Raw genomic sequence first — 27871 nt, 5'->3', positions numbered from 1 at the left:
TAAGGATTATATTTCAGTTATGTACAATTTGTTACAAGATAATATGGATAAACCAAATTGGGATAAATCTAAATTTAAATGGGAAAGTGATTTAGTGTTTATTTTTCCTGAAGATCATTGGACGGATATGTGTCAGGAAAATGTAATCAAATTGACTAATGTAAGATATGGAATGGTTAATTATATTTGACTCTGGAGAAACTAAAAAAATATGGATTTAGTAATTTAGACTTATATTTTAGATGTGATACATGTATTGGAACTTTTTTACATGCTGTTTGGACTTGTGTTAAAGTTCAACCATTCTGGCAAGGAATTAAAGTGGTTTTGGAAAAATTGTATAACTTTACATTACCATTAGACCCAATGATTTTTTTTGTTGGGTAATTTGATTTCATTGAGGGGGTTAGGTTGGATAAAATTCAAATTGCTTTTTTACGTTTGGTGTTATCAGTAGCGCGTAAATGTGTTGCGAGTACCTGGAAAGACAAAAGAGAGATTAATATACTAAGTTGGCATAATGAATTGAAAACTTGCATTGTTATGCAAAAAATTACCTCTAATTTACATGATAAGTTTTTTTGATAGCAAATGGTCTCCATATTTGGAATATATGCATCTAGATATACTTTGAATTGTTCTTAACATTTATAATTTTTTTGTATATAATTTATATTTTTGGCTCCCTTAAGATAGCTGGCTGAATGGGTAGGAGGGTAGGTCTGGGTTTTTTTAATATTATTTTTTTAATTGTTTTTTTGTTTTTTTTATCTTTATTTGTTTTTATATATATTTGTAAAATTAATTTTTGTTATGTTTTTTCCTATTTTTAAATAAAGTTGGAAAAAAAAAGAAAACTATAGTCAGTTTAAATTGGAAATGTCTTCTACTCACTGTCAATCAACACAGGTGCAACTCAGGGATGCTTAGCCCACTGCTCAATTCACTCAACATCCATGACTGTGTGGTGTTATGAGCCCAGCAGACCCCAAAACCCAGCAGCAATAGATATTCACCAAGACAAATGGTTACTGAAACTAAAATTGCTTTTAATTATCTTTAAACATGAAAACAGAATCACACTTTAACTTATTACTATTAACTTAATTAATCTAACTTAACTCCCTTCTAATTCTAACTACATGTGTATGTAATGTGTGTGTGTGTAAGTTTAGAGAAGTTATTTAATTCACAGTCTAATCTCATTTCTCATTCCTTCAAGTTCACTGGTTGCAGGCAATTCTTATACTGTGCTCAGAATTTAACATTTATGAATTTCACCAGGCTTTGGTGCTTGAAAGGTAAATGGTTAACACTCAGGGTGGTTCTTGTCAGTTTTCAGAGAGAGATTTGTTGTTCCTGGACACAAACTTGTCCCTTTTAATCAGCCACTTCAGTGTCTTGCTGAAGAAACTTTCCCCCTTCAGGGTTTTCCAGATGATAGCCTCTTTCTTTCAGGTCAACACAGAGTTCCAGTTTGTTTCTCTTATTTCAAGTGAAAGATTAGGCCGCCAGTCCTCTCCTCTTGTGACACAAAGGCTTTGACCAGGCTGAACTAAGCACTTGCAACCTGTCTTCCAAATGGGGTTTTTCCACAAGCTTTCCAGCTTGTCCTGTTCCAGTCCCAGCTGCTGCTGCTGACTGTATAACTGCAAAACTGAATTCTCTCTCAGAGAAAAAAGCCCATTTGACTCTCTCTGCTTGCTAAACCACATGACCCTCTTAGAATAGCAAGCTGCATTCCAGACAGCCTGTGTCTCTAAACTATTCCTCTGATCTCTTTCATCTGTTGCTTTTCAAAAAAATCTTCTGGGTACTCCTCAAAGTTTTTGCAAAGGCCCCCAGGAGCCGCCCTGTCTGTCTTGAGCAGAGCTCCAGTATTTTAAATGTGATCTGTTTTGAAGTGTTTGTATGTGACCTACACTAAAAAACCTGCCCCAATTTACCTCCCAGAAACATATCTATAATCTGTCACAGTGGCTAGGCACTATTCAAACGCCATCTATAAATTTGCTGATGACACCATGGATGTCATCACAACAACCATGTACCTTGATTGTGGACTTCAGGAAGGGGAATCACAAAAGACTAAAGTTGTGAAACTGATAGGCTTTTATTAACTATTGACTGGAACAGCTGCCAACTTCATTGACTGATAAAGGATGAGTGGAATGGGGACGTCTGCCTTTAATCCCTTCAATTTATCCAACACCCCAGTCCTTCCGTCACATTAGCCCCATGGTCTCCTATTATTTCCTGGATTATTCATATTTTCCCTAGTGAAGACCAAACTAAAGTAGTTATTTAATTGGTCTGCCATGACCTTGTTCTCCATCACCAATTCACCTGTTTCTGACTGCAAGGGACCCATATTTGTCTTTACTAGTCTCTTTCTCTTTACATATCTATAAAAACTTTTGCAGTTATTTTTTATGTTCCCTGCCAACTTTCTCTCATTATCTCTTTTGCCTTTCCTAATTAATCCCTTTGTCTTCCTCTGTAGAACTCTGAATTTCTCCCAGACCTCTGGTATTCTGTCTTTCCTGGCTAGTCTCTACGCTTCCTCTTCCTCTCCCTGATTTCCCTTGTTATCCAAGGATGTACTACCCTCCTTGAGTTATTCTTTTTCCAAACTGGGATGAACAAACACTGTGAAGGTTTCTGTAGGTTTGCAGAGAGAGATGTGTTGTTCCAGGATTTCCACAACTGAGGTACCACCATATCTTGCTGATGAAACTTTCCCCATCAGGGTTCTCTAGATGAAGACCTCTTTCTTTCAGGCTTTCAGAGAGTTCCTTTCTGTTCCTCTTATTCCAAGGAAAACATCAGACAGATAGCATTTCCAGCCATCCACCACTCCAGAGATTCAAACTGCCAGCAGCATGTCCTTTTCTCTCTCACTTGCGAAACCTCTGACCTTCTCCAGCAAACAATAAGAGTTTGTCTTCTGCTCCATCTGCTGTTTTAGGTAAACAAACCTCTCAATGACCTCTGAGTGAGCACTTTGTAGCGAGGTCAAAAGCCTTGCAAAAAGGTCCAAAACAGATAACCTGGCTCTGGTTGTTCTTCCAAGACAATAGTCTATATATTTCATGACACCATTTCAATTAGGACCTACTTTGTGAAATGTGCATAGCATTTTCCAGAGTGCCTGTAAAGTTACTGAATATGAATTCTCCAATATTTCAAATAAGATCTGTCTTAAAGTGTGTGTATGTAACCTTCTCTAATTTTACCAATTTATCTCTCAAAAATATTCCCAAATATTCCATCACAACAAGAGTCTGAAAACAAATGCCCAACGGTACAAAAACACCTTCTTCCCCTCTGCCATCAGATTCCGGAATGGACAATGAACCACAGACACTACCTCACTTTCCCTTTTTTGCACTCATTTATTTTTTTTATTGAAATTTATAGCAATATTTGTACCTGTAATGCGGCCACAAAACAATGAATGTTGTGGCATGTTCATGACAATAAACACTGATTCTGATTCAGAAGCAGTAACAACGTTAGATTTCTGGAGATTTGCATTGGTTATCTTCCATTAAAACAGGGAGATAGGTTCATCTCAATTGGTTTCTTTCCTCTTCACTCACATTTTTAAAGCAATAACCTCTTAATCTGGATATCGATATTTCTGATTAAAGGAACAAAGAATTCAACTACTAAATTGATGTTCTCCTTTTGAATTTGATACTAAAGTGACAAATCAATAAAGCAAATAGGTTACACAATCTTTAACTTATTTGAGGTACAGTTGAGACTGGGGTGAGGGTAGGGGGGTTGTTAGGTTCCTAGAAAATGGTCTGTTTCCACACTTTCCAATAACGTGATGCCAATGAGGATATTCGTTGATAAATGCACAAAATAAATTCTGTAAGAGGCCATTTTATTCTCTATCTCAAATTGATGGGGAACGATTTGTGAATTCTGTAAGGTGAATTTCCGTAACCCTAACAGCTGTAATATAGGGGTTGTGCATATTGAACATTGCTAAAAGACAAATGAAAATTTAAAGTGATTCTAAAAAATACAACGTGAAAGTAATTTGGAATTAAGGTGCTTCCTGTTTATTTGTATGTGTGATTTTCAGTTCCTAGATTGCTTACTGCTTGTCTTCAAACTTGCAATGTACCCATTACAGGAATGCGATCTGAAGGAGAGATGGAAGTTGCTGACAGGATCTTGCAAACTTTTTTAATAAATGAAAAGTAAATATTATATTTATGAAAATACATGCTATTGAATTACAATCAATAGAATGAAAATTAGAAGCAGGTTGAAAAATCATGTACAATTCAATATTTTTTAGAATGATATATGCAGATTTTTTGATGAAACAAATCATACTAAAAGCAGATATCTTGACCCATAGACATTTAGTTTGGCAAATGTATCAACATCCATTTCCAAATAAGAATTTGGCTGAAGTTAACAGAAATTGCCTAATTTTCCAGGAAATCTGCAACATTAACATGGAATTTGAAGGAAATTCCAGATTGTAATTGTGAAATTTCCAGTTAACAAATTTAAGTTTAAATTATTCAACACTTTACTGGTTGTACATGTCAGAAATAAAACTTCTCACACATGAGTCTCTTTAAAACTGATGACACGACAAGCTTTATTTACAAATCTGCAGAGTTGGACTCAACTGGCTTCTCACCAGTTAAGCCCCGATACATACAGTGCATTGATTTTTATACCCTTATTGTTTGCCCTTCCCCTTCTTATTAATACTGTTTTAATTGGTTAGTATTGCAAAAGCATTCTAAGTATAACTGCATTTTTAATTATCATGTTCGTTACGTACGCTGTGAACTCTACATACACTAAATTCTGTTTCTCACCCTTCTTATCAATCCTTTGTCTCCTGCATGTCTCTCACTATGACCATGAAAAGATAGGTTTTAAAAAAAAAACATATCCAGCTGAACCTTTTGTCCTTGGCTGCTAGTAAGCTCCCTGTCCGTTCTGGCTTCCCTTTTTATGATTAATCATCACATTTTAACTTAAGTCATTTTAACCTAAATTCTCTATATAACAATCCACCCCTTTCTCTCTTTAAAATGTGTGTAATATATATATAGATATGAATGGGGATTTTAACCTGGGGAAGAGAAACGTTTCATGATACATTAATCTCGTGCTGAAGTAAAATTCTAACGGGGTCTCCCAGTCCCCCTGGTTGCATAGCCTGTTGGACCAAGTAATTGCAGGGCTAGAGCTGTTTGATTTGTAACAATTTCAAGGACTGCTTGTAAGCGAATAATGCGATTTAACATATAAATAGGAGTACGATAACCCCAGGATCCATCTTGAGCCCATGTAGCGGGACCATAATATTGAATTATGCGTTCTGGAGGCCAATCATCTCCCCATTGTCCCAAATGTACCGTGCTAGAGCGGGGCTGACGGTGTAATGTATCAAAAACCTTCACGCCTAATTTATGACCGTGATCGTGGGGTAGGAGGAAAAATTCTGGGCGGATTATTCCTAGGAAACAAGTTCCACTCCACTGTGAGGGAAGACGAGTATAAGCTTTATTACCACATACCCAGAATAATCCATTTGGGGATACTCCATACCCCCTTTCCCAAACTCTTTTAAGAACGGGGTTTGATTGGTATGGTCCTGTGATGGTGGAACTAGTACAATTCCAAAACTGAATACTGCTATTAGACAGGGGTAAGCAATTAGTTTTAAAAACAGTGGATAAGAACCAAGTCAGGGGTTTAGGAAACCAAGTGAAAATACCAGGCGAAATGCGAATCCATACAGCCTTGCAGGGACTTTTTCCTACTGGGTATTTACCGGTTCGTGAGAGACAATAAAAACCAGAGGGGACGTTAGAGAGAGACCAAGTTTCTCTTGATCTCGTTCGGTTAGTTGTCCAAATTCGGGAAATCATGGTCAATGAATTGAGGGGCTCTCCCCACCAAGGCCATTGCTCTGACATCCGTGGACCCCCGCAGACCCAACAATTGGTTACATTAAAAGTTCCTGCAATTTTAGTTGCAAGATCTACAAAAAGGTTATCTCCCCCAACTGCATTACCGAAACTTTCATGGTTATTTGGATGGACTCGAACTAAGTCCGGCTGTCTTAAAGGGGCAGGCACTTTCGAGTGTGGAGTGGAACTTTTCATTGGAACAGTACGCTAGTGTATGCAAAACCAGAGTCCATCAGGGCATGGTGGGCCTGAGTCACCCTTCCAACCGTTAAGAGGGAAAGGAGTGGTATTAGGAATCTGTATATAATGACCCATATTATTTCCTTCTTTTTCCACACAAGGGGTATATGGATGTTGGGTGGTATTTTCTGCCCAGCATTTCTCAGGAACTGAGGTATGGGAAATGAAATTACCTTCCTTTCTTCCCCAAATGTGGTCCTGAAACAGGACCACTGTGTCTCTGCATTTCTTACATTTCACACCTGATAAAGACATAGGCAAACTAAGAAAAATCAAAGAACATAACAATAACATTGTGAATCAAGTCTTTCTGCGAAATCGCAAGGTAAGAGGTTTTTCTCCAGGAACACAAGTCCAATCTGAGTTCGTATCAGGGTCCTGAGGCGCCTCTACAGGTCCCTTAATTCTGGATGCGTGCGTCCACCCCTTCTCTCTTGTTCGTGCTGCAGCCTCTGTAGTTAAGAGAACTTGGTATGGACCTTCCCACTGGGGCTGGAGTTTTTCAGTTTTCCAGGTCTTGATGAGAATCCAGTCTCCTGGTTCCACTTTGTGTAAAGAAAAGTCTAAAGGCGGTGTTTGTGCCAATAGTCCTCTCTTTCGTAAGTCTGCAAGAGAGCGTGACAGTGCCTGTAAATAGTTCCTAACACCCCTCAACTGTACTCCAGAAGGGAAGCCCAAACATCATTTCATAAGGGGACAACCCTACATCTTTTCGTGGGGCAGTACGAATTCTCAATAAAGCCAGGGGCAGACACTTTATCCAAGGCATTTTAGTTTCCACCATTAATTTTGTCAATTGCATTTTTAGGGTTCCATTCATACGTTCAACCCTCCCTGAGCTTTGTGGATGCCAAGGGGTATGTAATTTCCAAGAGACCTGTAATGCATTACAAATCAATTGCTGGATTTTTGAAGAAAAATGTGGACCCCTGTCTGAGTCTATAGAATCTATTATACCATATCTGGGGATTATCTGCTCTAGGAGGAGGCGAGCTACTGTAGAGGCTGTAGTATTTACTGTTGGGAAGGCTTCCACCCATCGGGTAAAGTGATCTATTATCACCAACAGATATTTCCATCTTTGGACTTGAGGTAACTCTGTGAAGTCGATCTGGATACGTTGAAAAGGGCGTATGGCTAATGGTTGACCTCCCATGGTCCCTGTCCTCATTACCTTCTTATTAATTTTTGTGCATAGGTGACAATTCTGCACCTCCTGTTGGGCCAAGGTGTAGATTCCCTTACACACATATTCTCGAAGCACTGTGTCACATAAGGCTTGGGTGCTCCAGTGGCTCTGATGATGCAGGTGTTTTAAAATATTGCGAGTTATTTCTTTATTTAGAACCATTCTTCCATCTGGTGTCTTCCATGTTCCATCAGGCAGCTGGCTTGCGCCCAGCTGAGCCATGTCCTTTTCTTCCTTAGCAGTGAAAATGGGAGCCTTCTTTATGCCTTGCCTTATTGGGATTAAGGTCAGCAAACGGACTTCTTGTTGCATGGCTGCCCTTTTGGCTTCTTCATCAGCCAGTCTGTTTCCAATTGCTGTCGGGGTATCTCCCCTCTGATGGCTTGGTATGTGGACCACTGCTATTTCCTGGGGTAATGTCAAGGCTTCTAAAGTCAGAGTAATCATCTGTTCGTGTGCCACTTCCTTTCCTCTTGATGTAATTAGACCACGCTCCTTCCAGATCTTACCAAAGGTATGCACTACCCCGTATGCGTATTTGGAATCAGTGTAAATCGTTCCAATTTTCTTTGCCAGTATTCTGAGGGCTCTCTGCAAGGCATATAGTTCACAGGATTGTGCTGACCAGCTTTCGGGTAGTCTCGTGGATTCTACTACTTTCCAAGTATTTCCTTCTATTATAGCATATCCACTTCTTCTCATTCCGTCAACACATCTGGCGGAGCCGTCAATGTAGAATTCATATCCTTCTCCCAGCGGAGTATCGCAAAGGTCTTCTCGGGTCTTGGTCTGAAGATCTGTCAACTCGACACAGTCGTGCTCCACCTCTCTCTCTGTTTCACTGCCGTATAAAAACTGAGCTGGGTTGCAGCTATTAATCTTTGCAAACTGTAGATCTTCTCCGACCATTAAAATGGTTTCATACTTTAATATGCGAGAATCAGTCAGCCATCGATGGGCAGTTTGTGTTAATAAAACACTCACAGAATGGGAGGTGTACACAGTCATCTTTCCTCCAAAAGTAAGTTTACGTGCTTCCTCTACCAACAGAGCAGCAGCCGCTACTCCCTGGATACACGTCGGCCATCCGCGAGACACTGGGTCCATCATTTTGGAAAGGAAAGCCACTGGGTGTCGCTGACCGCCTTTTTCCTGTGTTAAAACTCCCACAGCTGTTCCTTGGTTATGAGTGACAAATAGCTGGAAGGGCTGTTTTAAAGAGGGCAGAGTGAGTACTGGGGCTCGTGTCAGGCGATGCTTCAAGTCCTCAAACCATCCCTCCTCCTCCTGGGTCCATTTCAATGGATATTCATTTTCATTTGTCAGCTTTTCATACATAAACTTCACCAAAGCTGAGTAGTCCTCTATCCATAACCTACAGTAACCTAAGAGTCCCAGGAATTGTCTTATTTCCTTCTTATTACGGGGTAACGGCATTCTAGTGATTCCCGCAATCCGTTCAGGGGTAATCCGTTTCTGACCTTTACTTATCTGGTGTCCCAGATATACCACAGTTCTCTCAACGAACTGTAACTTGTTCCTGGACACCCGTAGACCCTTTTTCCCCAGATAATTCAAGAGTCTAATTGTATCTCCCCTCATTTCTTGTTCCTTGGGTCCTGATAATAGTAAATCGTCCACATACTGCATTAGTTGGGAATCATCAGATTGTGGATAGTCCACCAGGATTTGTTCTAGCATTTGTCCAAACAGGTTCGGAGATTCAGTGAACCCTTGGGGCAATACAGTCCACCGAAGCAGTCTCCGTCTACCTGTCCATGGATTTTCCCATTCAAACGCAAACATATCTCTACTTTCCTCTTCTAATGGACACGTCCAGAAGGCATCCTTCAAGTCGATAACACTAAACCACTCATGGTCTGGGGGAATCCGACTCATAATAGTATAGGGATTAGGCACCACTGGGTGGCGGGTCTGAACAATAGCATTCAAACTTCTTAGATCCTGAACTAGGCGATAGGATCCATCTGACTTTTTCACTGGGAGTATAGGGGTGTTATAAGGTGACATGCATTCTCCTAATAGTCCGTCTCGTATTAGAGTCTCAATTACCGGCTGTAGCCCGTTTCTCCCTTCCAAAGAAATAGGATACTGACGTTTCCTTACCGGCTGATGACCTGGTATTAATGTGACATGTAAAGGTGGGATGTCCAGACCTCCTCGATTTCCCTCCTTATACCAGACTCTCTCGTCAATCTGCCGTTCATCCTCTTCCTTTAAAGCGCAGAGGTGGACTCGCACTTCTCCGTCCACAGGGAGAGCACCCAAACCTAGGAGAGCTTGTAAGTCCCTTCCTAGGAGGTTAAATCCAGCCGACGGTAACAACAAGAGGTTTTGTACCCCTTCTCTTTCTTCCAGTTTCACTGTTAGTTGGGGAATTATTGATACCATTCTGGGAGCCCCTTCTATCCCAGAAATTGTCAAATTACTTTTTACAGGCTCAGTTCCGATTGGCACAGTTATTACACTACTTCGTTCCGCTCCTGTGTCCACCATAAACACCACCTCTTCTCCCTTGGGACCAATTTTTAGTTTTACCAGGGGTTCCCTCTTATACTTGGTCCCTAACATTTGGAACCCCTGACACCCCTAATCTTCTTCCATAAGTTCGAGGGCACGCAATTCCCTCTTGTATCGGGGGCATTCCCTCTTAAAGTGTCCTTCCTCATTACAGTAATAGCACTTAACAAACCTCCGGGGTCTTCCCTCTCTTGGATATCTTGGATTGTTTAGAGGAAGGTTTTGTTTTCTTTCCCCTCTGGATTCGGCATTCATCTGTCGGATAGTCTGTACCATAACCTTTGTCGCCCTCTTTTGATCTTCTTCTTCTCTCTGCACATATACTTTTTGCGCCTTTTTTAACAGGTCACTTAGGGGTTTTTCGCTCCAGTCCTCCTCCTTTTCTAGTTTCTTTCTAATGTCTTGCCATGATTTGGAAACAAATTCAATTCGAATAAGCTGTTCACCCATTGGTGTACTAGGGTCCACGCCCGCATACTGTTGGACATTCTTTCTCACCCTCTCCAAAAAATCAGTAGGGGACTCGTCTTTCCCCTGGTGGTTCCCAAATGCCTTGGTGAAATTGTGACCCTTTGGCACAGCCTCCCGTATCCCTTTAATTGTCCACTCTCTATATTGTCTCATACTTGCCAATCCCTCGGGTGTTCGTTTGTCCCACCTGGGTTCATTTAAGGGATATTTTTGTTCATGGGGTCTGGGGTCCCCAGGTTGTTCATATTCCCACATGAGGAGGGCAGCCCGTCGAATCATCTGCCTCTCCTGGGGTGAGAATAATGTTCCCATTATTGCCTGCATCTCTTCCCACGTGTATGTGTTTGGTCCCAGGAATTGGTCGAGCTGTTCAGCCAGTCCTATAGGATCTTCCAATAACTTTTTCATTTCTTTCTTAAATCCCCGCACCTCTGTACTAGTTAGGGGAACATTCACATATCCCGTTCCCCCTCCCGGTCCTCCCATAGGAACTTCCCTCAGGGGATTTAGGCTTATTGAAAACTTTGATGGTCCTGGACCAGTCTGGGATCTTGTCCAGGGTCGGTTTACCGGTGGAAGTTTAGGGTCCGACTCCCTTAATTCATCCTTCTTTTCCCGGCCCCTTTCGGGGCAATCAGATTCATCACCTTTCCCCTCCGGTAATGAGCTTTCCTCGGGCGCAGTAGGCACCGGGGGAATATAAGGAGGGGGAAGGTTGTCCAGAGGTTCCCATTTCTTTTCTCCCGCTACCCTCAATTTAAAACATTTTTTTAAGGATCCTGGCCAGGGAACCCAACAAAATGCATATGCTGACTCTTCTTGATTCACCTTTGGTCTCGAATTTACATATATGTTTAATGCTTGTCTAACCCAATCCTCATCAGATCCAAATTTCGGCCACCAGACCGAGGAACCTTTAATAGGTTGTTTCGACCAAAGGAGACAATATTGGACCATCTTTTTCTTGTTTTTGTCTCGATATCTTTTACTATCCCAATTTTCAAACATTCTCCCCAAAGGGCTGTCAAGGGGAACTCCCAGGAATTGTCCTGAATTTTCAGACGAGCCCTTAGATTTTGATCCTCCCATTTTCCCACCTAGATCTGTTTATCGTTGCTGAGGACCCTCTCGTTCTGGACCCTACTCCCTTCTTCTCAGACGCCTCGTCGGAGGTACTGTCCCTCCTTCGGTTACCGCTGAGGTTTCCCTGGGGTTGACCCCTCTCTTCTCGGCACTTCGTCGGAGGTGCTGTCTCTCCTTCGGTTACCGCCGAGGTTTCCCTGGGGTCTATCCTAGAGTCCCACGACAGGGTCCTCACGCCACGACAAAAGCTCTATACCTGATCTATTACGTTAGGTTTTTTATCCAAACTGGTGTATCCCGTTACACCTGTTACCCAATCCCCACACCACAATCGTAAGTCGTCACTTACCGGTGTCTTCCCGGGGATTGAACCGTCACCCTTCTCCTCTCCGTCTTGTCGTGTCACCTTGTCCGGATACCACTCGCTCAAGCCGCCCGAAGCGACGAGCAAGGGACTAGGAGCCGCTGAACTCAGCGGGGTGCACCGCCTCCGATGTCCCTCTTCTCGCCTCCCCTCACGGCCGGAGTGTAGATCCCGGACGAGCCCCCATTTGTCAGAAATAAAACTTCTCACACATGAGTCTCTTTAAAACTGATGACACGACAAGCTTTATTTACAAGTCTGCAGAGTTGGACTCAACTGGCTTCTCACCAGTTAAGCCCCGATACATACAGTGCATTGATTTTTATACCCTTATTGTTTGCCCTTCCCCTTCTTATTAATACTGTTTTAATTGGTTAGTATTGCAAAAGCATTCTAAGTATAACTGCATTTTTAATTATCACGTTCGTTACGTACGCTGTGAACTCTACATACACTAAATTCTGTTTCTCACCCTTCTTATCAATCTTTTGTCTCCTGCATGTCTCTCACTATGACCATGAAAAGATATGTTTTTTAAAAAAAACATATCCAGCTGAACCTTTTGTCCTTGGCTGCTAGTAAGCTCCCTGTCCGTTCTGGCTTCCCTTTTTATGATTAATCATCACATTTTAACTTAAGTCATTTTAACCTAAATTCTCTATATAACAGTACATAAGTAAACAATTACAAAGCATAGAGTTACATGAACCCACCTTTAAGCCTGTTGGTGTACAACTATATAATCTGATGAGAGGTAGGAGAAGAAAGTGTGTCTAGGGTGTGATGAGCCTTTCAGCACATTGGGTGCCTTTTCTAGGTTACAACAGATGTTGGTAAGAGTGACAGAGAGGATGACTGGAGTTTCCTTCCCCTGCCCTCTCTCCCTCACATCGACGTGATCGACAGGTGCAGTGAACTGGGATTCACTGATAGTGTGTTGTGATGGCTGGCTGGTTTTCAGAACCCTTCCGAAGACTACTGTGAAACCCATAGTTATAAACTAATAAAAGCATTTGTTCTCCCTCCAGTCGTGAGAGCTTTTATTCGCGCTACAATTTTATTAGTTTATTCCCTAACGATGGAAGCGCTGCTCAAGCCTAGTTTGCTAATGATAGACCCTCAGTCCCCCTGACGCTGCCGAGGAGTTCACATACTGGCTAGACTGCTTCCAGGCCTACCTGAACGTGATGAGAGACGTCTTCCACACCAACGAACTCAGGAGGTCCGTACTTGTTTTAAGAGTAGGAATGAAAGGGTATGCAGTCATCACAGACTCCTCTACCTATGACGCTGCCATAGATGCATTGCAAGCTAGGTACCTGAAGTCGCAAAATGAAGTCCTTGCAAGAACTACGTTGCCAATGGCCAGGAGAGACCATCGATGATTTCCTGCTGGATCTGTGGACACTTGCCAGAAAGTGCAGGTACAAAGTGGCTATGAGCCATGTTCGTGAGGAAGAACAGATCCGGAACACTCTAGTGGTACAGAGTTCTGTGTTGTGTATTTGCCAACGTGCTGTGTGGTTTTGTGTTAGAAAGTGACAGTTTGCCTTTAAGAACCAAGGTGAAGGTGGACTGCTGAGAGAGTGGGAGATGGACTGGGCATGTGCAGAAAATTATCTAGAAATTTCTGGACTTGGAAGACAAACCACCACTGGGTGTGGCTGTGAAGTGGAAGGAGGCCCAAGCAGAGTCATTGTCTGGGAGGCAGTTTAGAATGTTGGGCATTTTAAAAGGGATGAACATTCTGAAGGCAGCCAGAAGGATCCATTGTTCCTCTCTACAAGCAACACAAGGAGACAACTTTGAATTTTGTGCTCTCTCTCTCTCTCTCTCAAAGATGTTTTTGCTTCATTTTACCAAACAAACTGAATTTTGTTTATGATCTTTGCTTCAGTTGAGATCGAAGTTTTGTGAGTCTGTGTTTGTTTTGTGTCTAATTTTTTCCATGGGCTGGTTGGAAATATAACTTAGACTTTAATTACATATGTTATATTTAGGCTGGGGAATTTATTAGTTTTACACTGTTATATAAATTTGCATAGTAACCAGTGGGCATTGTTATAAAAGGGGGGACTTTGAATTAAAGTTTGAAGGTGAATCTTTGTTAATAAAGTAATTGTTCATCTTTACCCCTGTGTGATATGCCTTCTTTGTAATTGCTGGTTTGATCTTGTAACACTAGGCATGGGGGAACTCTCGAGGTATGAGGCAGTGACTGCTCGAGATCGGAAAGAAGGACCTGGCTAGCCATGTTGAACTGGCCAAATCGTTGGAATAGGCCAAGCTCAAGAACAATGACCTTGAAGCCAGTGAGCTTGCTCACCCAGGTGACCCCTTCCAATGCCTACCGCTTTCTGTGCTAGGGAGTGCTTTTTCTGCAGCAAGAGCCAGCATCCCCGATCTCATTGCCCGGCTAAAGAATCAGTGTTTTCCAGCTGTGACAGGAAAGGGCATTGGGTGAGGGTTTGCCAATGAGGGGGAAGCTAGGGAAGTCCGTGGCCTACACCACTCCTGGATGCGATTCCAGCCCCAAGCCAACTACCCCAAATTCACCCAAGCCCACTTTCTGCGTTACACGCCGATGGAGGGTGGCAATGAGGAAATAGCATGAAAAGGCTTGGTGGTCATCTTTCTGTGGCTCGAATTCAAAATCGGCGCCGTCATCGTCAGAGGAGGAAGGAAGGTTGCCATCTTGCCATGCTATGACGTCGATGCCATCTTACCCACGCAGGGCAACCTAGGATGGTGGGGGCCACAAGTGAGGCATATGGAGTCTCCGGGGTCCTAGCCTTGATGGTACTAGATTAGGACAGACCACCAGCCTCAGTAACTCCATAGTGACTGTGAAGGTAAACAGACATTCCACTAAATGCCTAATTGACACGGGCTCTACTGAAAGCTTCATAGACTCATGGACTGTGCAAGAATACAACCTAAAAATGTTTCCTTTGTTACGAGCTCAGAGGACCCCAAAACCTAGCAGCAATAGATATTCACCACAACTTGATTCCTTTTAATCAGCCACTTCAGTGTCTTGGCGAAGAAACTTGCCCTATCATGATTTTCCAGATGATGATCTCTCTCTCTCTCTTTCTCTAGAGTTTTCTCCATGGGGCGAAAGCCCTGAACCTCACTTATAATTCTGACAAGTGAGTGTTCAGGACTAAACATCTGGCTATCCTTGGCTATGTGGTGGAGAATGACATCATTGGCTCTGACCCCAATACGATGCGTCCCCTGTTAGAGCTCCCCATTCCCAGGACCAAAAAGGCGTTGAGGAGATTCCTGGGGTTTTTCTCATATTACACCCAGTGGATCCCTCAATACACTGATAAGATTCACCATCTCTTAAAAGCCACTAATTTCCCCCTTTTGGGTGAACCCCAAGTGGCTTTTAACTACCTCCAGAACCACATTGCAAAAACCGCCATGCATGCGGTGGACAAGAATGTACCTTTCCAAGTGGAAAGCGACGCTTTGGCCGAAGCCCTGGCTGCTACCCTCAACCAGGTGACAGGCCAGTTGAATTTTTTTCTCGGACATTACAAGGCCATGAGCTCTGGAACCCATCTGTGGAAAAGGAGGCTCAAGCCACTTTAGAAGCCGTAAGGCAATGGAGACACTACCTGGCTAGTAGGAAATGTACACTCCTCACTGACCAGTGCTCGGTCGCACTCATGTTCAATAATGTCAAGAGGGGAAAAATCAAAAATGAGGATTGAATTCTCCACCTACAATTATAACATTGTCTATCAGCCAGGACCCTCCAAATGCCTTATCCAGAGGAAGCTGTGCCTCTCCACACACTGGCCACCTGCAATCTCTGAATAAAGATGTCTGTCATCCAGGGGTCGCCTGCATGGCTCATTTTGTCAAGGCACGCAATCTGCCCTACTCCATGGTAGATGTCAGGGAAATGACCAGGTCTTGCCAGGTGAATGTCTCAGTGTCAATTTTAAGGGACCTCTCCCCTCCATGAGCGAACACCTTCTTCCTCTCTATCGTTGATAAGTACTCCGGCTTCCTGTTCACCATTCCATGTCCAGACACATCCACTTCGTCAGTCATAAAGGCCCTAGACTCCATTTTCACCCTGTTCATAGCAACCTGGGCTCATCTTTTATGAGTGACAAGCTACGTTAGTACCTGGTACCGAGGGGCATTGCATCCAGCAGGACTACTAGCTATAACCCCCGGAGGAACGGGCAGATTGATAAGGAAAATGCCACAGTCTGAAAGGCTGTCAAACTGGCCCTGAAGTCAAGAGGCCTTCCAGACTCATGCTGGCAGGAAGTTCTTCCTATGGCGCTCCATTCCATCAGGTTGCTACTATGTACCATGACCCATGCTACTTCTCACAAGCTCCTATTCACTTCTGAAAGAAGGTCGGCATCGGGAACTACACTCCCAACCTGGCTCACCTCTCCTGGTCCAGTCCTTCTTAGGAAGCACAAGAGGAGAAGCAAGACCCACCCCCTGGCGGAAAGGGTGAAACTACTCCACGCCAATTCCACATGCACCTATGTGGAGTACCCGGATGACAGGAAGGACACCGTCTCCATCAGGGACCTGGCACCCACCGGAACAGTGTGTCTGTTGCCTCAAGTGCCCTACGAGCCATGGACCCCATTCTTGCACCCCCAGTCAGGACCTCGGAAGATCTGGTTCAAGAGGAAAGTGCATCCCTCTTCACCCTTGAGCTGGAGACTCAACCAGTCTCTCCTTCTTTATGAGGGGACCAGGAGACTCAAGAAGTCCAAGGCCCCCCAGGCCACCAGGATTCCAGACCACCGGTCTCCTTCAATCTGTAAATTTGTATTAATTTTTAACTTTTTTTCTGAACCCACGTTCTCTGTCTTCATTCACAGACCCTAAATTTTACAGGAAGGAGTGAATTCAGTTAACTGTTGTGCTGTTGGCTGGCCTCACCTCCTGGCTCCACCCCGATCTGTTCACATATAACCCCGGTTTTCCGCCTAAATCTAGAACCTTTCCGAAGACTACTGTGAGACCCAACTCATAGTTGTAAGCTAATAAAAGTGTTTGTTCTCTCTCCAGTCGTAAGAGCTTTTATTCGCGCAACAACCGGAATTGTTATCTGAAGAGGACACACAAAATCATTGAAGATCCTACCACCCCACACACAGCATCTTTCAGCCACTCTCATCGGGAATGAGATTCAGGAGTATCAGAGCCAGTGCTACAAGGCTGAGAAACAGCATCTACCCACAGACAATGAGAATGCAGAATAACAAAAGGAACTGCTCACACTTACCATTTGAGACTTTTATGAATCAATACATTTATTTATATATGTGTATATTTGTCCTGAGTATGCATTATTTGTTTGTATATATGTTATGTCTGGTTGTGTACAAGCATGTTTTGCACTGAGGACTGGAGAACGCTGTTTTGTTAGATGTACTTGGGCAATTGGGTGATAATAAACTTGAACTTGAAATGGTCCATGTAGGGGAGGGAAGTGTATGTGATGTTGTGAGCTGCATTCACAAACCTTTGCAGCTTCTGATCTTGAGCAGGGCAGCTCCCATACCACGGTGTGATGCACCCAACAAGCATACTTCTTTAGTCTTCTAAGAAAGTAGAGGGAATGGCATGCTTTCTTGAATATCATCTCAATGTGGTTGCTCTAGCTCAGGTAGGTTATTGGAGATATTGGATTTACTCTTTCCACTTCAGCTTCTTTGATGTAGATGAGGGTATGGACTCTACCTCCTTTCCTGAAGTTAATGATTAGCTCTTTCATCTTATTCTCATTGAGAGAGAATTTATTATCTTGGCACCATGCCACTAGACTTTCAATCTCTTTCTGTTATTTGATACCCACACTATGAGTATGGTGTTATCATAAAGTTTCAAGATGGAGTTGGAATTATATTTGGCTGTCCATTTGTGGGTGTAGAGAGAGTATAGTATGGAAATGAATGCACATCCTTGAGCGGGTGGCAGCATTGAGTGTGATTACAGAGGAGATGCTGCAAACCCCTCTTCATTGACTGGTCTGTTAGCCAGGAAGGCATGGTATTGCAGAGCTTGTAACTTAAAATGTCACTGTAACTGAGCAATTAAAATGTTGTTATTATATACCTTTCTATTATCTGTAATTTATTTGAATGTCAGTTGTTGTGACCGCATTTAGTTCTTAATATTGGAATATGGAAATTCTTTCCTCTATCAATGTTGCATGCTGTCTTCCCCTAGTTTGGATCAACTAGATTATCTCCACAATGCATAATGGACTCCAGCAGACACGGACAACTAAAGTACTGAATGCATTTCCACCCATGTGACTCCAAGAATGATTCATGCCATGCATAATATATTGCCTTTTCTAGGTGAAGGTAGTGATGATGTTGTAGTGCATGAAATTATATTTAAAAAGGAAGTCAGATCCTTGCATACTCTATGAAAAACTGAAAACATTTATTAATTTATTTTCTTACTGGAGTGAAGTAAAAAAGAAATAAAATTGAAATAAAATTAGAAAATATTGTAAATATTCAGCATGTCAGGCAGCATCTCTGGGAAGAGAAACAGTCAACATTACTTATGTATAAGAAATCAGTTGTTCTTTGTTTTAATTAAGTGGCCTACAGCTAATAAAACATTCACAAACCTGCCAAAACTATTGAACATTGAACTATTTATATTTCTTTGATTTTTTTCATCTGTCCTTTTACCAAAGGAGAAAAAAAAGATTCAGCCATCACCTATGTGACATTTGAGATCTGGCATCTAGTCATCAGCGATTTATCCTTCACAGGATTAATCCTTGCTTGTTAAATCATATCCTGAAGCAATGAAATGAAAAAAAAAAACTTGTTCTTGTTGTTCACTGATGAATGGAGCCATTTAGCCCTCAGCAAAGCTCTGGGCGGTGTGAGATGAGACATGCATAGGATAGGAACTTGCACAGAGCACAATAAACCTTTTTCTATTCAAAAACCAAATAATTGCTGCTCGGTTAACTGTAAGCTTTGGTTTAGAACATGGATGGCCAAGGTTTTAATTTTTAATTTAGACATACAGCATGGTAACAGGCCATTATGGCCCAAGAGTATGTACTGGGGGTGTAGGTTAATTGGGCGGTATGGACTTGTGGGCCAAAATGGCCTATTAGTGTGCTGTATTACTAAATTAAAAATTAAAAGCTTGGCCACCCCTGGTTTAGAATCTTTTGCTCCTCTATTCAACTAATACTTCATTAGTATCTTATGTGAGTACTGGACTGAAAAACTCCAGGCACATTCTAGGTCTTCTTAATTTGACTTAAAGGGGTTAACTGCATTCCAGAAGAACAAAATTTGTGGCATTACCAGTTGGAAGAAAGAAATGGCTCCAAGATATTTAAAGCTTATAGTGTAATATCACTTTGGGCAAATTACAATATCCTTCATTATCCAAATTCCACTTCTCACCAAAATTTCAATTTTCACCCAAATGAATTCAAGTCTGGTTTAAATGAAGTAAATCAATTTAGAGCTTCAATGACCACAAACATTGCTGTTACAGACTGGAAAACCTTCCTTCCTACTATGGATAGATGCTTATTGAAAAACAATTGTGTTTTTTTTTAAAAATAGTTGATTATTTTCACATAGAGTGTGTTGTTAGCTAAATAATCAAATTGCTTACACAGTACTTGTCCGGAGCAGAAAATTAGAATGAGCTATCCTAAAGCGATTGGCCTTCACAAAGGTCAGCCTGTCACCAAGAATGTGTCTAGTCAAAGGCAATCTGGCAGAAGAAGAAATCTGTCCAACCTAGCAAGATTTGATCGACATGGCCTTTAGTATTTTTGAAAATATTCATTTCTGGGATGTAGCCAAAACTGCAATTATTGCCTCTCATTAGTTACCCTGAGAGGACCGTGGTATATCTTCAAGTCAAACAGCTGAGGATCAGTGGTGCTGGATGGGAAATTTCTGTATATTGATCCAGCAATGACGAAGAAATGGTAAATTATATCTACAAACAATGATGATTCAGAACTTGGAGTGATGGCGTCAGGTCAGGATATCTGAGCATGACATCTCATGCTACCACTACTGTTTTATTGGCAAAGGAAAGAAGATGGTTTCCAAATATTCTTACTGAGATGGTGCAATAGATCTTAATATTGCAGATTATGGATACTATAGCCACAATGGTCTGGTGGTGGAGAAAATGCATGTTAATTCCAAATATTAGCTGTGAGGTGTCTTGAGAATTGGATGGATGTGGGTTAGCTTTAGCATATGAAACCCTGTAGTTACTTCTGTAGTTTGTATGGATTTTATACAATCATTTTTATTGCATTCTGGACTTGGCACAAGTAGGCACAGTCCTCAGAGAGCAAATCTGCAGGAGCCTATCCCACAAGCATAAGAATCAAAGACAAAGTTGGAAAGAGTTGGGATGTACTGCAGAAACAATTACAAAAATAACCTCAGAGGCCACATTGTTTGTACAGGATAGCTTATTGTGGAGGGCATAGAGGAATTAAGAGTCTGATACCCTAAAGGTTGCTACAGGAAAGAAGTTGTGGCTAGAGGTAGCCCTGGTGGTCAGCATACAAAACAATAAGAAATGTACAAGGCTTTATGATTGAAGTTTGAATCAGGTCAGGGTATTTGAGTACATTATGTAAACATCAATAACCCTAGCTTAGCCATCTCATATCCCCTTCATTCTTGAGATTCTTGCAACATAATTGAAATATTCTTGTGGCAGATTCCTACATTTCCTCTGTAATGGGTGTAATGGATCTGCATGAATATAAATATTTGAGTTATGATTCATACAAAGATGCCTTAGTAAAGTAAGTTGAGTTAAAATATTATACATGTATTTTAAGTAAGTTAGTTATGGGCTGGTACAGGGTCACAACACATTTACAGAGAACCATTGTACTCAGAGTAGAGAGGTCATTCTTGGAGTTGACACATCTAGAAAACAGAGCCATAATGGAACAGAAGTATTCTTAATTGAAACACAAGTACCAAGTGTGGTTCTTAAAAGCAATTAAGCCTCTTGAACAGAAATGAGGTCAGAGGTTGTTATGGATATAGAGTGTTTTTTGGAAAAGGCAAGACATTTTGCAGAAATGAAACTAAAACTGTTAAGGATTCCAGTACATGGTCATGTGATTTCCAAGAATTGGGACTGACTTCATTGATAATGTAACTGTTGCATGATTTGGAGAATTCAGACATTTGTGGATCAGTTCAGAAGTCACACACACATACCTTGGACCCTTGTGAAAGACAGGGTTGATTTGCAGTAACTGGATTAGGTGCTGTTATCGACTGCTCTTTTGAAAGTAAAGAGTGCAGCCTCATTGAGGAAGCAAACTGAAAGAAGATATGAACATTTGACCTCCTGGAAAGACAGGACTTGTATTATCCTAGTCAACGTGATACAGCATAAGTGGCTTTTAAATAAGTAAGTGTAGCTAGCTGCTACAAGCTATGGCTCTGCAGAGCCTATAGCGCAGGAGAGGTTATAGCTGTTTGTGGGTTAGGTCAGAAAGAATGACACAAACCCCAGTTGAGTGCAGTTAATACTGAGCTTTATTGGCCTCACAGCCCTGCTTTTCTTCTCAAACTGAGGGGTGCAGTCAATCCCCCCCCAGTGTTGTTTGGTGCATTTGCAATCCGTTTTCATTGATAGGCCAGTTAAGCACCTTTAGTTGTGGCCAATTGGAGGGCAGTGCCGCAGACCTCATGCAGCCTGTTTGATCGTTGCATTCGTCCTTCATTTTGTGAGGCACCCTGAGGGGGCTGTGAGGGGTTGCCAGATGACTCCCCCCTCCCCAAGAACCGGCGATCAGAATGCTGTTATTCTTGGGAGGCTGGCTTCTTTTGCGGAAGAGTGGGTGGTCAATTGACTGTGTAATGTCCCAAATGGGTTGATTTCAACCTGTAAAAATTGTAAAATTCTCCTCTCAGCCTCCGATGTCAATTACACAAATTGAACCATTGTTCCAGATGATATGGTATGGCCCCTCAAAGGATCTCTGAAATGGGGTCAGTGTGCTCCACACTTTATTAAAACTTGTGTGACGTTCTGAAAATCTTTGGGGACAAATGTGTGCTGCTGTCCATGGGCTTTGGGTGGTAAAGGGGCAAAGGTTCCTAACTGCTCACTAGGGCTTCCCTAGTGGGGTGGGGTTTCTTCAGTTCCCTTGTTAGTGGCCAGGAATTCGCCCAGGAATGTGCAAGGGGAGACACATCAACAGGCCTCTGCACCCCACCGCTGATAATGATAGTATCGCTCACCAGAGGTGTCTGTTGTCCTCATGGCTGGTTGTTCAGTTGGTCAGTCGTTGGGTCCTTACTGCCATTGCCTGCCCATGTGCTGTAGAGCTGGGATGGCATCATTCATCTCATGGAGTGCGAAGGCTGTTTCACTCTCGGCCAGCAGGGAGTCCATTTTCTCAACTACCTTTCATAGGACGCTGGAGTCATCTCCCTGAACCATCATCCGGATGTTTTGTGGCAGCCTTTCTAAGAACAGTTCCCAGAAAAGTGAGCAGGGGGCGTGGCCATCATGTAGAGTGAGCATGACACCTATTAGGTCGGATGGGGCCCTGACCCCAAACCATTCATATGCAGCAGAGGGGCTAAGTGCTTTTGCTCAGACAGCATAAAGGTGAGAGGTTAAAAGCTCTCAGATGGTGTAGTACTTGCCCTGCTGTGGTGGCTTTTTCAAAAAATCTGTGATCTTGGTGGCTGCGGCTTAGTCGAGGGTGCCCAGCACGTGGTAGTAACGGGTGTCATTGGAGGTGATCTTCTTCATGGCGAACTGTGCCTCATTTTGCTGGAACCATACTTCAGACTACGCTGCCCAGAAGCTCGGCAGCTTCAATGACAACATGTTGATTGAAGAATCTGCTTATATCACTGTGTCCAGAGTGCCGTCTGGACCATCGGGGACCACTGCAGCTAGCTGCTACAAGCTATGGCTCTATGGAGCCTATAGTGCAGGAGAGGTTATAGCTGTATGCAGATTAGCTTAGAAAGAATACGCTGTTCCCAGAAAGAATGACACGAACTCCATTTGAGTGTAGTTAACACTGAGCTTTATTGGGCTTACAGCCCTGCTTTTATTCTCAAGCTGAGGGGGTGATTGGTGCATTTGCAATCCGCTTTCCTTGATAGGCCAGTTAAGCTCCTTTAGTTGTGGCCAATTGGAGGGCAGCAATGGGGCCTCATGCAGCCTGCTGGATTGTCGCGCTGGTCCTTCATTTTGTGAAGCACCCCAAGGGGGATGCGAGGTGCTGCCACACAAGATGACTTTTCATTTGAGCCCAGAAATGGTCACTCCTGTTTGAAGAATATCCTTACGAAAGACACCTCATTAAGAGAATTGTGAGTTGAACAAGATCTGAAAATATAATGTTTTTAAGTGCTCAATAATTACTTCTGAATTGCGTTTTTAAAGGATCCTGAAGCCAACAAGATATTTGAAAATAGACTTTTAAAAGTGACTTTTTCAGACTCAAGTTTAAACTGTGATAGTTTGGACTTTAATACACATGCACATTTACACATAGTGGGGTTAAATTTAGAGTTACGGTTAGGGACAAGTAAGAAATGGTATGTTATTAATAGTTTAATAAAAACTTCAGTACAACTCCAATTATCTGAAATCATATTCTCCAAAGTCTTTATTATCAGATAAATTAGGACATTGGAAATTAATCAGAAATCCTCATTTATCCAAATTTTTTTGGAGCCAAACTGAGTGGAGACCTCAGGCTCCCAACAATGGAAGCAGTGAACCTTGGGCTCCTGGGCAGGAGCGGGACCCTTGGGCTCCTGGCTTGAGTGGGGGCCTTGGTGGGAAGTGTCGGTGAATGGCAGTGGCCAGCATTTTTTTTGGTGAGAATTAAACATTATTTTAAGGCTTAAAAAGTCTTACCTTGATGTTTGTTGGTGTTTTACACTGTTGATATTGGGCTGTTTTTAAATAATGACCAGTTCTCTGTAAAAAAAAGTTTATTGAAATAGGCCCAGTCCCGACCATTTTGGATAATTGGAGTTGTACTGTATTATTATGACATGATCATTGCCTGGGGAATTTTCCATTGCTGTTCCTTTGTTAGTATTAATAAGGGTTTATTAGTTCATAACAAGGGGGACTATTCTTCGAAGTATTTGGATGTATGACCTTCATTTATAACAGGAGGTTCATATCTCCCTTTATCTATTGACCCCAAAAGCACTGAGACACCACAGGTCACCTGAACAACCCTATTTGTGGTTGCAGATGAAGAGGCTTTGGTGGATCAGGAAGAAACCTACTCACATAATCTCTGCCTCTTTTAATGTGTCAATATACTTGACGTTAGAGAGCTGAGTAACAAGAAAGAGGAAGAGAAAACAAGAGAAAATAATTTTGATGAGAAACTTAATCCTCATAAAAGGATGTGTCACCTACATTCTACCTTGGATTTTTCTTCATTGAAGCAAATACTATCTGTCATGATGAAAGATCAAGTAAGAATTTTAATAGCCATTTGCAGTACAACTAATTTATTTAATGGTGATTAAATATATCCACAATTGTTAAAGATAATAGACAATAGACAGTAGGTGCTGGAGTAGGCCAATTGGCCCGTCGAGCCAACACTGCCATTTTTCAGATCATGGCTGATCATTCTCTGTCAGTATCCATTCCCTGCCTTATCTCCATAACCCTTAACTCCCCTGCCCACAAGAGCCTTATCTAACTTCCTGCCCCTACCATCTAACGTACCTGCCCCTACCATCCTCTGCGGCAAAGCATTCCACAGATCCACACATCTCTGTGTAAAAAAAAAAAATTCTCCCACCTCCATCCTAAAGGGTCTTCCCTGTATTCTTAAACTATGCCCTCTCGTCCTCGTCTCCCCCAACATTGGGAACATGTAATGCGATTTCACCCTGTCTAGCCCCTTGATAATCTTATATACCTCAAACCTGTCTCCCCTCATCCTTCTAAACTCCATCGCATACAAGTCCAGTCTATCTAACCTTTCAGCATATGTCAAACCTGCTATCCCAGGAACTAACCTTGTAAATCTGTGCTGCACTCCCTCTATACCGAGTATGTCCTTCCTCAAATTTGGGGACCAGAACTAGATGCAGTATTCCAGGTGAGGTTTCACCAGGGCCCTGTACAACTGTAGGGGGGCATCTCTGCTCCTATACTCCAATCCACTCTTTATGAAAGCCAACATGCCATTTGCATTTTTCACAGCTTGTTGTCAGGGAAGCAACATTTTCCTCAAATCTATCCAGGTTGGTGGTTGGTGCAGAAAAAAATTGTTTTGGAGAAGCCAGGTTTATTTTGTGGGTTCTGGATACAGAAGCTGAAAATTCCTTAGCAGCTTTTTGATTGCTCACTGCTTTACTTGTAACTCACTGATCAAGCTGATTAGGGACTGGTGCAAATGGGCAGAATGAACATAGATCTGCCCCCACCACTCGGAGCTGATATTTTTCATTTGGAGTCCACCATGGCAGTGGATCACAATTTTCATTTTTAAGGATTTACTGAAATGGCAAAGCATCTGTGCATAGAGAAACAGTCTAGTTCTGACAGAAACAGTGAGTTTGTTGTTCACTTCATAGATGCTGCCTGACCTGCTAAATGTTTCATCATTTTTGGTTTTTATTTCAGTTTTCCAGCCGTTTTACTTTTAGTGAGCAAACACTGTGCCAGCAAAGCTGCTTACTGAATCAAATAGGAAGTAGCAAAATACTTTTTTAATGGAGTCTGCAAAACAACAGTGGTCCACCAACAAAACCCAAACCATGTTTTACACTGAGTGTTAAAGTTGCCTTTACAGCTTTTACCTTATACCACTTCCTCTTTAAAAGGGAATGAATTTGTACAAATCATCAACTAGTTCTGCATAAAATTACATAATAGATTAAATATCATAGAATTACAGAACAGCTACAATACAGAATCCAACCATTTCACTTGTCATAAAATGTACTATTTGGAAACTAATGCCACCTCCTGGCACTAAATCCGTAGCCCTGTTGGTCAGTGTCTCCTATTCAAATATGTATTCAAACACTTTTAAAATGGGATTAGGTTTTCTGACTCCACTATTTCATCCAGACATGAAGTTTCAGGCACATACCATTATGAAGGTGAAATCATTTCCCCTCCTCTAACCACTAGCCTTTTTTTTATTGAAAATTTTATTTATTATTGTATCAATACAAAAAATTAAATAATATAACTATAGTGATATGTTTTCTCCTTGTATATTATTCCCGGGAGGAGTCACGTGATGGAGTAGTGGCCGGTAGGAGAATACCAGCCCTCTCCAGAAAAGAAGAAATAAAGTGAAGAAAATGCAAAGTTCAAGAAACACAAAACACAACAAATAAAAGATTAAGTTGTGGAGAAAAGAAACAAAATGGCACCTAAGAAGGAAAAAGTAAAAACAACAGGAAAAAAAGAAGAAAAGATGCTGGAAGTGAAAGGAGAGGGCCTTACCTGCACGAAGAAACAGGGAGCCGTCGTGGAGAAAAGAGCCCGCTCCCCAAGGTTGGTAACGACCATGCAGAGTCGTGACCTCCCGACCGCTGGACTGCAAAAATGGCTCTCTGAGCCAAACAGAAGCGTGCAATTGCGCAATGTGCACACTATGGAAAAAGAAAACACCTGGAGGGGGGCCTAGCTGAGGAGTGAACTAACACAGCATGACCAGCTGAGGGATGCCCGACATCAGGGCTCTCAGCTGGAAGAAGAGGAAAGTGACAGGAAAGGGAGTGATAGGAAAGAAGAACAGCAACAGGGGGCTCAACAGATGACTAGCCCAGAGGAAGAGGACCAACAGCAAGAAGCCATGCAAGAAGATGCCCAGCAAAGTGAGGCAAGCAGCTCAACAAGAAAGTCAGAAAAGACACAGATACAAGGAAGAGAAGTAGAAGACACAAACACAGGTGCAGACACAGAAGAAGAGGAAGAAGATCAAGCTTTGCACAGAGGAATAGAAGGTAAAATAGATAGACAGTATATGGATTTTTTAAAATTTCAAGAACAAATAAGAGCATTAAAAGAATGGTTGACATTAGAATTCAGTGAAATGAAAAGAAAAATGAAAAGTACAGAAGAAAAAGTGAGTAGAATAGAAATAGGGAAAAGATTAGAAAATGTGGAAGAATGAGAAACAGCTGTAGAAATGGAAATAAATGACTTAAGAAGAAAATTGGAAGAAAGTGACAAAAAAGTTTAAGAATCACAAGAGTTGTTAGCTCAGAAGATTAATATAATGGAAAACTATAGTAGGCGAAACAAATTAAAGATTGTGGGCCTAAAGGAAGATGAAGAAGGCACAAATATGAAAGAATTTATAAAAGAATGGATCCCAAAGGTCCTGGGAATGCCAGAAATACAGGAAGGAATGGAAATAGAAAGGGCACACAGAACACTAGACCCGAAACCACAGTCACAACAAAAACCAAGATCCGTTTTAGTAAAATTCTGAGATACGCGACAAGAGAAAATATACTGAGAGGGCAAGGAATAAAATTAGAGAGGACAAAAAACAATTGGAATACAAGGGTCAAAAAATATTTTTTTTCTCAGACACAAGTTTTGTACTCCGAAAGAAGAGAAAGGAGCTTAACACAGCAACATCGATCCTATGGAAAAAAAAGCTATGAATTTATGTTACGATATCCAGCTGTGCTTAAAATATTTATCCCGGGGGAGCAAAACAGACTGTTCTTGGATCCGAAGCATGAGAATTTGCACAATGCCTGCAGGACAGAAGGAGAGATGAAGAGATGTAACAAGAACGAAGAACGACGACAAACTGCATATAAAGATGTAAAAATAATGTATAAATAAGAACTAAAGAAGGGAAAGAAAAGGGAATAAAGGAAGTAAGGGGGAAAAAATGGTGAGCTTTGTTATATGTGAAGATAAAAGTCTTTTCTGGAGGGGTTTGGGTGGGAGAGAATAACAGTCACTGCAAAATCAGTTGACGCTTGTGAGTGGGTTCGCAAT

At 41.8% G+C, this 27871-nt stretch overlaps 2 long non-coding RNA genes across 2 annotated transcripts; one reads left to right on the top strand and one right to left on the bottom strand.

The window, feature by feature from the left end:
* Positions 1-4601: 4601 nt before the first annotated feature.
* On the bottom strand, positions 4602-13524 carry LOC138755423 (uncharacterized). The gene is made up of 2 exons (XR_011352273.1): positions 11834-13524; positions 4602-6805 (listed from the first exon to the last, which is right to left on the bottom strand). It is a non-coding gene; the product is annotated as an uncharacterized lncRNA (long non-coding RNA).
* An 84-nt stretch (positions 13525-13608) lies between these two features.
* On the top strand, positions 13609-18488 carry LOC138755427 (uncharacterized). The gene is made up of 3 exons (XR_011352278.1): positions 13609-13761; positions 14034-14178; positions 16910-18488. It is a non-coding gene; the product is annotated as an uncharacterized lncRNA (long non-coding RNA).
* The last annotated feature ends 9383 nt before the right edge of the window (positions 18489-27871 follow it).

The sequence above is a fragment of the Narcine bancroftii genome, chromosome 2 (genome assembly GCF_036971445.1).
Source record: "Narcine bancroftii isolate sNarBan1 chromosome 2, sNarBan1.hap1, whole genome shotgun sequence".
NCBI classification, from domain to species: Eukaryota; Metazoa; Chordata; class Chondrichthyes; order Torpediniformes; family Narcinidae; genus Narcine; species Narcine bancroftii.
This window is presented reverse-complemented; position numbering and strand designations above follow the sequence as displayed.